Source organism: Monodelphis domestica, chromosome 1, assembly GCF_027887165.1.
Source record: "Monodelphis domestica isolate mMonDom1 chromosome 1, mMonDom1.pri, whole genome shotgun sequence".
In the NCBI taxonomy this organism is placed as follows: Eukaryota; Metazoa; Chordata; class Mammalia; order Didelphimorphia; family Didelphidae; genus Monodelphis; species Monodelphis domestica.
In genome coordinates, this window is record NC_077227.1 from 514,465,133 (window position 1) to 514,477,308 (window position 12,176).

General features: G+C 39.0%; 1 protein-coding gene across 12 annotated transcripts in view; it reads right to left on the minus strand.

Moving 5' to 3' along the window:
- DTNB (dystrobrevin beta) overlaps positions 1-9,489 on the minus strand; it is a 398,765-nt gene extending 389,276 nt beyond the window's left edge. For 3 of the 12 annotated variants that reach the window (XM_016424705.2, XM_007475943.2, XM_007475939.2), the window contains exon 1: positions 9,121-9,420. The gene's annotated coding sequence lies outside the window, so the exon portion shown is untranslated. Of the gene's footprint in view, positions 1-9,120 lie in introns of all 12 variants that reach the window. The other 9 variants (XR_008915458.1, XM_007475940.2, XM_056813141.1 and 6 more) reach the window with 8 other exon arrangements.
- Between the last annotated feature and the right edge of the window lie 2,687 nt (positions 9,490-12,176).

The following is a 12,176-nucleotide window of genomic DNA, read 5'->3' on the forward strand; positions in this document are numbered from 1 at the left end:
TATTTAAAAGGCCATCTTGAAGAAGAGGGATTAGACCTGTTCCATTTGGCACCAAAGGACAGAGCTAAAAGCAATGGAAGGAAATTCCAAAGAGACAGATTTCATCTTCCTAAAAAGAAAAAAATTCTAACAGTTCAGGTTATACAAAAGTGAAATGGGCTGTCCAATAAGTAGTAGGTTCCTCCCTTCAAGCAAGGACTCCCTGATCACTTTTGGTTTATGTTACAAAGGGGATTCTTGTTTAGGGATGGTTTCTACTAAATGGACTCTAAGATCTCTTCCAGCTTTGATAGAATTACAGAAAACCATATAACATATATCTTTCCTAAACTGTGAGTTCTATGAGTCCAGGGATCATGTCCCAATTACTGTATTTATCCAAATAATTAACATACATTTATTAATCATATATTATGAGCTAGGCACTTGGTATACAAAAAGGAAAAGGAAACTACTGCTGCCCTCAAAGAGCTTACATTCTTTAGGAAAAAACACATAAAACATATACACAGAGAAGTATATACCAAAAGGTATACAAAATAAAGGCAAGGTAATTTTGGGAGGATTCAAAAGCAATTGGAAGGGTAGGGAAATTCAAGAAAGGCCTTATGTCAGTGGTAGCATTTGAGTTGAGAGTTTAAAGAAACTAACAATAACCACAATTTCTTCAGCCACTCTCCAAAGGGCCAGTCTTTGTTGGTTTTAAAAGTTTTATTTTTATTGATACCTTGTTTTTATATCACCATTTCCCAATATATTGCTCTTCCTATCTCTACTTAGAGAACTATCCCTTACAAGAAAAGAAAAAAGCAATTCAACAAAACTAGCCCATATAGTAACCATGTCCAACTTTATATTCAGTGTTTGAGACCCATGGTTCCCCTTCTCTACAAAGCAAGGAGGGAAGTGCCTTCTATCTCTTATTTGGGGTTAGGCTTGGTCATTATAATTGTAGTGTTCAGTTTCTATTTTTTTTTTAATTCTTTCTAATCACATTACTGCAGTCATTGTTATACTTTTTCCTTTTTCTCCTTACTTCACTTTGCTTCCACTCGAATAAGTTTTCTATAGACCTACCTATTATACCATGCTTCTTTGTGTTCTTCATTTCTAACATCAATATTCCATTATATTCATGTACCATAATCTGTTCAGCCATTTCCCAAAGGTTATCTACTTCATTCCCAAATATTTGCCACTACAAAAAGTGATGCTATAAATGTTTCAGAATATAAAGGATTTCATTTCCTACACTGACCTCCTTTGGGATATTGCCTACCAGTGAAATCTCTGGTTCAAAGAATATAAGCATTTGTTACTTTCTTAGAAGCTATCTAAATTGTTTTCCAGAATAGCTGGACAAATTCATAGTTCTGTCAATTATATATAGTGTGCCAGTTGCAAACTACAGATTCTCAGAAGCACAGGTGAAGAGGAAGTACATTCCAGACATGGAAGACAGTCTGTACAAAAGCACAGAGATGGATGATAAAGAATCATGTATAAGGAACACTAAGAAAGGCTGGACATATAGTTCAGGAATATAAGTTGGGGCCAGGATGTGAAAAGTTTTAAGTGTCAAACAGAAGAATCCATATTGATTTTAGAGTCAACAAGGAACCCCTGAAACTTAATAACCAGGGGACTGACATGATTAGATCTATACGAAACAAATATTATTTTTGTGGCTATATGGAGGTTTGACTGAGCAAGAGAGATATCTGAGACAGATTAATAGATCAACCATCAGTAAGAAAGAGAATATTTTCTTTTTGTCTACAAAAATATTTAAAAATTAAGACTGTTCTCATAAGATAATAGACTTAAATCCAGAAGGAACATTAAATATAATCTGGTCCAAATCCCTCATTTTAAAGATGGGGAAACTAAAATCCGGACTGATTATGTGACTTCCAAACTTTACAATAAGTAGCAAATAGCAGAGTCCTAGCTCTTTGTTGGGTAAAAGGAAAAAGTATGACCTATATTTGGCCCCCAAACAATCTCATTATATTATCCCTAGCAACTACCAATACTTTGTACAAGCCAGCACCTTAAAAGGGTTTAAGAGTAGTTACTAGAATATTTGAGTTGAATTGAAAGAATATGCTGGAGCCAGTTCAAACAGACTTTCTAGTCCATTGTTAAATTTTTAGTCTTGAGTATTTACAACTTGGAAATCCACAAACACAAATTAGGGCTTGACTTATTGTGTTATTGAAAACTTAAGTGACAGAATGATAATACATATTGAACTGAGTGATTTCTGCTTACATTTTTTTCCCAGCAATCCAGTTGTTAAACATTTCCTGGTACCCTCTGCCCCCAGAAATCCTGACAAGACTGACAGCTTTTCTACCATCGCCCCTTTAACTGTATCATCGGTAGCCTAGGCTCCTTAAGTTATTGACCAGGATCTGCTCCAAGTACCTAGTATTTTTGATAGAAAACTACCTTAGTAATCACAGGACAGTCCTAAAATCACCTCCCCCTTTACTGGAACCTATTATTACTTCCATCATGTAACTTTCCTCCTAAAAATAATAGAGAAAAAGGAAAAAATATTCATTGTGGTTAACTTTATCCTCTTCTCTTAACTCTGGTCACTATCTTTTTTTAGGGCTCTCTTGACAATTAAATTATTTTTTTCCCTACAGGTATGCCCAGAATAGCTAATGACTGTCTTTTCAGGGTTGGATTAAAAGAATGTTAAAGTCCTATCCCAATCTGAATCTAAGATCTTTCTTCAGGACTGGTATTATAGAAAGAAAAAGTAATTTCAAATACAGAGAAAAATGGTCCTCTTGCTGGTCTAGTCCCCACACTATCACATTCTACCCACCCCATTCCATCTTCTCAAATTGTTCTTTTACTTGCTGACTAAAAATGACCTTAATATTCAACTGTGACACTTGTTTCTGATTAAAATGCAGATGCCACTTGAAAACAGTAGCACAATGAGGTGTTATCGATCATTTATACCTTGGTGTAAATTAAGGCTCTAAGAACTTTTTGACACCATAAGTAAGAAAGATAATTTATAAGGCTATCTGGAAGATGGAGGGAGCAGAAAGTAAAAGTAGCCATTGGAAATGGATAATGTGTAGAACAATGTCCCTATTCCCTAATTTATATTTAAACAATTTTGTCTTGGGCTAACCACCCTACCTTGTTTAGTTAACCTGAAGACATTTCAGTCCCAAACAAAAAAAAAAAATTATCTGGATAAGGAAGCAAAAAAAAAAAATAAAAACAGAAAATAGTGGACTGCTTTTTCCTATTTCCTTGCTCATAATGATATGTTGGAAAGATGGTCCTACCTGTGCAGTTCCATGTTTCATCTTGTCCCAATAGCAGGATGGGAATATGTAAGTAAAACCTCTTTTAAGTAGTCTGGAGGCATATTAAAGTCAAAGGAAAACACACATAATCTATTTATGTCTCTGTCTTTCCATCTATCTCTCAAGACAAATCATATTTTCTTCATTTTCTTTTTACCATAACTATGAATCTTTTGATTTCAAAAACATTTTGCTCATTAAAGGGTATAACATTTCCTATTTCTGAGCCCTCACTATCTTACACTAATCTATAAGAGTGAGGATTTTAGTTTTTACCTATCCATGGCCAAAGAAACACTCATCACAGAATCACATAATTTCAGAATCTAAAGGGACTTTACACTTCATCTAGTGCAAAAGCACCAACTAAATTCCCTTCTCACCCTATTTTACTAATGGACAACCTAAAGCAACCATCAATGTTTGTTTGTTGGGTTTTTTTTCCAGATAAGCTCCAAATGGATATATGGTCTAGGTATAAAAGGTATGCTTATCATAAGCAAATCAGAGGAACAAGGAAATTATTTGTCAGATCTATGGACATGGGGAAACATTCATGACAAGGGAGAGAGAGGATCACAAAAGACAAAATGAACAATTTTGACTACATAAAAATTTTAAAATACAGCACAAATTCAATGCAGACAAGATTAGAAGGAAGATAGTAAACTGCAAAAAAAAAAAATTTGCTGTCAGTTTTCTCTGATAAAGGTCCTATTTTCAATACATGCATAAAATTAATTCTTCCAAGATATGTAAGAGACTCAAATTCATAAGCCATTTGCCAATTGATAAATAGTCAGGGTATACGTATAGGCAGTTGTCAAGAGAAGAAATCCAAGTTTTCTATGATCACATGGGAAAAAGAATGCTCCAAATCACTGATTTACAAATTAAAGCATCACTGAGGTTCCATCTCACAATCATCAGGTCGGTAAAGTTGGCTTAAAAAAAAAAAGGAAAATGATAAATGTTAGGAAACTATAAATTGATCTAGTAATTCTGAAAAAAATGAAACCCTACCCAAAAAGTTACTAAACTCTGCATACCCTTTAACCCACAGATACCATTGCTAGCCCTCTCCTCTGAAGAAATTCAAAGAAATAGAAAAATGTGTCTAATAGTAGATCTTATTGTAGTAGCACAGAAATGGAAAATAAACATTAAAGAATCATGTTATATAATTGTAATAGAATACTATTGTTGTACAAGAAGTAATTAAAGAGACAATTTCAGAGAAACTATGATTTCAAAAGATCAATGTGGAAAAATGCTACCCAAAAGGTTATTGACTAATATGCAGAACATAAACATTTTTGGTTATGGCCAACATGAACATTTTTTTTTGCTTTACTATATTTGTTACAAGGCTTTGATTTTCCTTTTTTCTCAGGGACAGGAGAGGGAAATAGGAGGGAAAAACAAAGAAATGATTAACAATTTTTTAAAAAAGGATGGCAATTTTAAAAGATCATTTTCTTTGCCTGTACAATAATACCTACATGAATGTGTATAACATTACTAGAAAACGCTGAATTTCACCCAAAAAAAATTTTTTTTTGCCTCTCCAAAGCATTCCTCAAGATGAATAAATATCTTCCATAGTTTGCTTGAATAAAGAGAACAATTTCTATGTCGTTATCTACTTTAAAAAAAAAACACTTTTGACTTCAAAGGATACATAATATTATAGTAAAAAAATCAAATGAAGAAAATATTTCATTAGCCTTAGTTTTTGAAACCTGAAAGCTGAGAAAATTATTGAGAAGATTCTAACTGATGCATACAAGCTGAAGAGTTAAAGTTTTATCTTCGACATTAATAACCCACCAATGTCATTTAGCACTAGACATTTCTTCCAAGGTATGATTACTTCTCCATTCTTCAGTTTGGAAGGTATGAAGCAATCACTATTAAGTTGTTTATAAGTTGCTCTATTCAGATGTTCTGATTAGGAATTAAATAAAAAAAGACCATTAAGAATTATCACTGGCAAGAAGCTGCAAAAGATTAGTAAGAGCCAAGTAATAAAATGGAGATAAGATTCTAGATTGAAAAAACACTAATAAGGTCCTTCACCAGCAGAGAAAGATAGCAGGAGCTACTCCTTTAAGAGGAAGGTGTTAAGGACAATCAATTAAAGAAATGATAAGTAAATATGAACAAGACTGAACAAACCAGGTGCAACTGAGAAGTCCAGAGGCAGCCCCATATGTGGATAAAAAGTTTGATTAAATTATGTTTGAACAGTAAAGTTCACTGACAACTTGGCTCTAGCTTGCATTTCCTATTTTTAGTAGAAATCAAAAATAAAAATACTAGCTGTTAAATTAGGTAAGATTTTTATAGATAATGAATACAAGTGCATCATGTGCCAACTCAATTATCTAAATATGAGCAAAACCAAACCTCTGAACTTTGTATACTTCAATTGATCTGTGATCTCATCAATAAAGCTATTACCTCCAATGATGATAACCCATGCCTGCCCTCTTATCCTGTGTAACTATTTTTTTCTCATCTACCCAAAATGCTGGAAATCTTCCTCTAGTTCTCTTAACACTGTGTAGTGTAACAATACAGCAGTGTTATCCCTTACTCTCAATTATTTCATGTCACACATTTTAAACAACTTTTCCATTCTCTGAACCCTCAAACCAATAAGTAAGCTGTGAACAGCAAATATATGTGTTCATATATTTGTGTTTGTTCTGTTTGGTAATGTTAGAGATGTCACTAAAGAACTGAGAGTCGGGATCCATGGGTTCTTCTAGATATGGTTCTACTGTTTAATTTCTCTAGGACTTAACTTCCTTACTGTTATCTTGTAAAATCAGGAGACTGAGGATGACTTCTAAAGTCCTTTAATACTTTATAACTAAGTCATGATTTAACTAACAAGGTCCAGTGCTTACTAAAAATTACTCTCAGTGATCTCATCAACTCCCAGGGATACAACAATCATCCCTATGCAGATAACTCCCAAGTCTACATAGAACCTACAGATAATATCTAATTCTATATATTCAGCTCCATTTATCATCTGAGTTCCAGGTCCACATCTCCATCTGACTATTGGAGATTTCTGACTGTCCTAAAGATATCTCAATCTCAACATATCCAAAAAAAGAGCTCATTGTCTTTCCTCCTAAATCCTCCCATCCTCCTAACTTCCCTAATGCTGTCAAGGGCATCACCATTTCCCCAGGATCCTCATCTAGGAATCACTCTCATCTCTTCACTCTCACCCTTTCTCCTTCCCCCACCCCATCCAATCAATTGTTAGGTCTTGCTCTCCTTCCTCAGCTTTACTTCTTAGAACTCCCTACTTCCTTTCACAAGTCAACTCAAATGCTCCCTCCTTCAAATGGTCCTCCCTAATTCCCCAGTGATGAGTCTGTAATCTCCTCCAATCTCAACATTTTGTGTCTATTTGTAATTACTATTTATAAGTATAGTATAATCTCACATGTAGTAAATGTAATTAATTCCTTGAAGTAACTCATTTTTGTATTTGTCTTCTTCCCATCTAGCACATGATAGGTATATTTTAAATTTTTGCTAAATTGACATCTAAAGCTCCTTTACCAGTAGGAATTGCTGTTTCTTGGGAGTAGCAGCATACGTATAATACAAAATTTTCACTCTGTATACTCAATGTATTTTAAATGCCTAGAACTTTCGAAACATGTTTAGAACAGTTAACAAGAATATGCTTCCAGCATCTCTTCCCCAAGTAAATGTCATGAACACTACTTAAAATATACAATTTAATGGCACTGAAGTACAAACAGCAGTATTTACTACTATCATTGTTCTTGTCTTTTTTATATCACAAGATCTATTGTTTTTGCCTTTTTTGTGTCCCCAGTGCTTGGTATACAAAGTACCTGGCATGTACTATGTGCTTACTTTATAAATGTTCAATGACTAAGGGACTACTCTGATCTTTTGAACCCTGTCAATATTATCCAGAGGCCACCATACTCTAAAGAGCAATTCTACCTATGGGTACTAAGACTCCTCTCAGAATTCATAAAAGGTCAAGTTTTAATTTGGCAGACAAAGTAACCCAACAAGCAGTGCAACCTAATGTAACTCAAACAACAGCCTGGAATATGAGACCCCTAAATTCAACCAAGGAACAGAATTGGTAGAATAAGCCCAATCTTTACAGTCCAGAAACACTAAAAACATAAGACTTTCTAATCACAGATGTCATGATAAAACTAAGAGGGCAGGTTGTTAAGTAAAAGAACCTATATCTTCCAACAACATGAGACTAACACATTGTATGCTGGAAGGAATGAACATATCATTCTAAAAATCTGAAGAAACTATATATTGACTATAAATAATCACTTGAAATTGTCATGATGAACAAAGGAAAACAGTTTCTCAGTGATAGCTACTGTTTGAAATGCTCATACTGAGGAACTAGTCTTATGCCGATATGATTAGGAAATGATTCTCCATGTGGAAAGTCCATATGCCCACTTTAATCTGGACAGGTGATTCTGCATTGGTCAGCCTAAATAAAGGGTAGCCAACAAGGCAGTTAATGAAATCCAGGCTCTTGTTACTTATCAACCTTCTAAATTGAATTTGTGATTTTCCAAGATGCCCCCAAATTGCTCAATTGATCCTGGTATTTTTTCTCCCAAAAGAGGTCAAATTTCCAAATTCAAAAAATTCAAAATTTCAGATCAAGGAGTAAAGGAGTTCAGCAGGCTAAGACTAAGTTGTGAATTATAAAGCTCACTGCCACTTTACTGTTAATCTCTAAATGTCTCATCTCCCCAAAAGGACTATTACTGGCCCTTCAAAAAGCCTTTTACAATGCCTACCTATCACGGAGTACCCTGCACTTAACAGAAGGCATTCAATAAATATTTGTTAATGATCATGCCAGAGGGCCTGATTCCAAGGCCAGACCAAAGAACTTAACAATGAAGCATACACCTGATTTCAAACCCACAGCTATTTTCCTTTTAGGAGCTCAGAACTCTGGGTCACTTTAACTACAAGTCTCTTGTTTTCTCTTAAGACTTGATGACCGATAACCACTTCTCTCTGCCAGGGCCTGCCTCCTTCACCTGCCCTCTGCCAGGACCTGCCCCGTTCGCCCCTTCAGCATTCGCTGCAGATTGTCTTCTTTCGAAGCTGCTTCCTTTAGGCAACATATTAGCCTGGCTCATCATCGCTCCAGGACCGAATGCGCCATGGAATACCCGGCGCCACCGCGTTCTCGGGTGGCAAGGAGCAGCAGCAAACCTGGCACGGAGTGGGCAGAAGAGAGAGGGTGGCAGAGGAAGGGTCTCTCCCCTTTGCCGAGGTTGAGTACATAATGCAGCTTGCCCTCGGCTCGCTCTCCCTCCAGTCCCAGAGTCTGCTCCGGTCCGCGACTCGGCAGCAGCACGGGGGATCCGCGGGTCCTGCCTTTCTAGCATTGCACACCGCAGTTAGCACCGGCCCCGTCCCGGCCCCGCGCGCTCTCCTTGGGCAAGGCTGGGCAGCCCTCCCCCTGTGGCCCCGGTGCAGACCCAGAGTCCCCGATACTAGCAGTAACCCCTCTCCCCCGCCGCGCTGAGCCCACCCAGTGCAGGCGGGCTCCGGGGTCCCCGCGAGCGGCTGCCCTTAGGCGAGCTCCCGAGGCGGAGCTCGCGCCCGCAGGGGCTCTGGGAGGCTGCCAGGCTGCCTTCCCTCCCGGGCGCAACCGGTTACCCTCAACGCTCTCTCTCGGCCTCCTCCCCCGTCGCCGCCCCCCAGTAGTACTCACTTCCCGGGGGGATCTCCGGCGGCGGCGCGAGTGGAGCGTTGTCCTCCTCCTCCTCCTCTTCTTCCTCCTCCTCTTCAGTCCGCTGCTCTGGGCGGTAGCGGCAGCAGCGCCAGCTCAGGCCCCGAAGCCGCCCCCGCGCCCGAACGTGAGCAGCCTCCCGGCTTGCGCCGCTTACCCGAGCCCGAAGCGCGCACCCGAGCCGGGGGTAAGGGGGTGTCGGGGGTGGGGAGATTGGAGGCGCGCAGCAGGGAGGGGGTGACGACGGCGCGCGCGGCTTACCGCCGCGCCCGCGCGAGAACAGGCACGGGGCGGGGGCGGGGCCTCGCGCGCGGAGCTTGACAACGGTTCGTGCGAGCCCTTCCCCCACAGTCCCTGCGGAGCTCCGTGGTCTGCGGGACGCTCTGGGTGTTCCCCAGAGAAGTTTCTCCTCGACAGAGTCTCCGGGTTCTCAGAACAAAAAATGCCACCTGGAAGCGGGGCGCCCTAGGGGGCACCAGCCCTCTGCTAGTGGAAGCCCAAGAAGTGCCTTCCCCAAAGGTGGGAAGGGGAACTTCAACACCTGGGGAGGCTCATTTCTACCTGGGCTTGTCAAAGAAGAGGTGGAGGGGTCTTGTGCACAGTCTCGAGGATTTACTTTGTGGCGTCCCGGGCCAGTCCCCCAACCACTCTGACCCTCAGTTTCCTTATCTATGAAGTGGGACTAATTTACCCACCTCACTGGTCGGTTGTGAGAAGTAAATGAGATAATGCATTTCGTGGAGCCAGCATTTTACATAAATGTCATTACTATTGGTAGGATGGTACGAACCTGGCCTGAAGAGTAGATGTGACTTTTTCAGATAATTGAAGCTTAATTCATTTAAAATACGAAAAGTGGTGGGTTTTAATATACATATTATTCATAATGTTATGTTATAATTATTATTTATAATGTTATACTCATAAACTCTTGAGACAAGGTGGCTCAGCCGTCAAGCCATGGAAGACCTGCATTCAAATGCTGTATGATTCAAGGCAAGTCCCTTAATCTCTTCGTGCACTAGGCAACTCTGAATTGCAGAGAAGTTGCTGAACTGCATTGTTACCGGAAGTTTCTTCATGGAGGGGGTTCTGATAACCTGTTCTCATCCCTATGTACTTTTGGAACTATGCATGAAACTGAGCTGAGCTTCTCTAACCACTTTTAGTGGGCTGCATATGCTCTGGTTTAGCACTGAAAAAAAACTGGATTTGGAGATCATTTAACAATACTTTGGTCCCCATGATGGCAACGAGGGGAGGGGTATGCTTCACAAATGAATTGGTCACTGAGCCAGGAAAAGCCACCCATTCAGTAAACTTTAAAAGGAATGACTGCTTTGATCCAGCCAAATCACTGCTGGGTTTATACCCCAAAAAGATAATAAGGAAAAAGACTTGTACATAAATATTCATAGCAGCGCTCTTTGTGGTAGCAAAAAATTGGAAAATGAGGGGATGCCCTTCAATTGGGGAATGGCTGAACAAATTGTGGTATATGTTGGTGATGGAATACTATTGTGCTCAAAGGAATAATAAAGTGGAGGAATTCCATGGAGACTGGAACGACCTCCAGGAAGTGATGCAGAGTGAGAGGAGCAGAACCAGGAGAACATTGTACACAGAGACTGATACACTGTGGCACAATCTAATGTAATGGACTTCTCTACTAGCAGCAATTCAATGATACAGGACAATTCTGAGAGAATTATAAGAACACTATCCACATCCAGAGAAAGAACTGTGGCAGTAGAAAACACAACTGTTTGTTCACAGGGGTTGATGGGGATATGACTGGGGATGCAGACTCTAAAGGATCACCCTGGTGCAAATATTAATAATATGGAAATAGGTCTTGATCAATGACATATGTAAAACCCAGTGGAATTGCTCATTGGCTATTGGAGGGAGATGGAAGGGGGTGAAAGAAAGAACATGAATCATGTAACCATGGAAAAATATTCTAAGTTAAAATTTTTCAATAAAAAATAGTTTTCCCTCATATATTGAGATTTAAAAAAAAAAAAGGAATAACTGCCCCCAGGAACACTGCTCTTCCAATTTGCCATGACTGGCATATTCTATAAGGCTTTCCTCATAAGAGAAAGAGAAGTACATTTCTTCCCCCAACCAATTAGAGTTTCTTCTCTCATTGAAGCTAGAGCATGTGCTTGTCTAAGGGAGCTTGGGTGGGAATCTTAAATGTTGGCTGCCTCTTTTGTTTTTTCTTTCTTTGCTTTGGCATACCTGACCAAACAATGATCCTGAAATGAACATTACTAGGATTGGAGGCATCCCCTTGAGCCTGACCAGTCAAGAGCTCCTGGTTCCCTCAGTTGAAAGTCATGAAAAGCAAGAGTTTTCTGTAATTATTCCTTTCTCAGAGATGGAGACCACAAAAGGATGAAGAGCCCAAGCCCTAGCTTGTTTTGCTAGAGACCTGTATCTTTAAGAAACTGTAAGAGGGCAGGGCCAAGGTGTAGATTAAATAATGTTTAGTAGTTCCACAAAATGTTTCATGTTTTAAGTACCAACCTCCTGAGAGAGTAGAATAGGGAGTTATGAATTATTGTATCATTTTAATGACTTGCTGTAACATTTTCAGTTTTTGACAATACATTTATGAGTCTCTTGTATTTTGAGTATTTCTTTTGTGGGGAGAAAATAATTAGCTGTCCTCTAAACTAATATTTTACATTTAGTACCTGTCTGATCCCTTTGGGGGAGACTGAACACATGAGCTAAGCCTAAGCTTTAATTGATTTTCCCAAGGTCTCTAGCACAGGGGTATAACAGGATTACAACTTTTTTAAAGACTCTCTTCAGAGTCTAGTTTCCCACACAACAGAACATAAAGAATACTTTGGAACAGAACTGTGGCCCCTTAAAAAGAGGTATGTTGGTCCTGTGGTACAAGCAAGGAATAACAGACCAAATGCTATACTGGTACCCACAAAATTCATTCACCCAACAAACATAAGCTAAGCAACTATATGACCACTACTGAAGCTATGAAGACAAGAACAGCCCTTGCCCTC